This window comes from Lipotes vexillifer, unplaced genomic scaffold (genome assembly GCF_000442215.2).
Source record: "Lipotes vexillifer unplaced genomic scaffold, Lipotes_vexillifer_v1.1 scaffold575, whole genome shotgun sequence".
Lineage (NCBI taxonomy): Eukaryota > Metazoa > Chordata > Mammalia > Artiodactyla > Lipotidae > Lipotes > Lipotes vexillifer.
The window spans coordinates 2,727,931-2,728,446 of record NW_006780198.1 but is presented as its reverse complement, the minus strand read 5'-3'; the positions used below and the strand labels follow the sequence as shown (position 1 = coordinate 2,728,446).

The window sequence follows — 516 nt, the reverse complement described above, 5'->3', positions numbered from 1 at the left end:
AGGGAAAGTTTTGCAAACTATTCGTACATTTAGATTTTCCTTAAACTCAGCATCATCTTTTACAAAAATGTAAGTCTTGACCTTGGCCTGAGGCGTTATTGATGACCTCAGAGGACGTTTTCCCTTAGCCGAGGGTGTACTGCACTTATGTTGTGGTTGCAGTATGATCAGATTAACGTTTTCTTCTTTTTCCTGCTCCTTTATTGGGATTCTCCTCTTGGTCCTCTGTGACTTGCAATCTGATATGACGGTGAAGCCCACACCTTCTTAACCTCTGAAAACTAGAGTAGTGCCTTGTGGTTCTGCCCTGGCCCAGTGCACTCAGCCTGAGGGTCGCTTATGTTGCTCATGTAAACAAGAAATAATCCAGTAGGGCCGGAGGGGCAGGGCTTGCTGGAGAGGGAATTCCTCAGGATGTCAGGGAGGGCGTCGCAGGTGCACTTGGCCCTGTTCATGTCCACCAGCCGTGGGCATCGGTGCCAGCCACCCCAGGATTGAGGCGTGACAGCAGCCCCC

General features: G+C 50.0%; 1 protein-coding gene across 1 annotated transcript in view; it reads left to right on the top strand.

Annotated features, from left to right (window-relative positions):
- The window catches only part of RERE (arginine-glutamic acid dipeptide repeats), a 259,834-nt gene that overhangs the window by 252,205 nt on the left and 7,113 nt on the right, over nt 1-516 (top strand). The gene's annotated exons all lie outside the window — the stretch shown is intronic.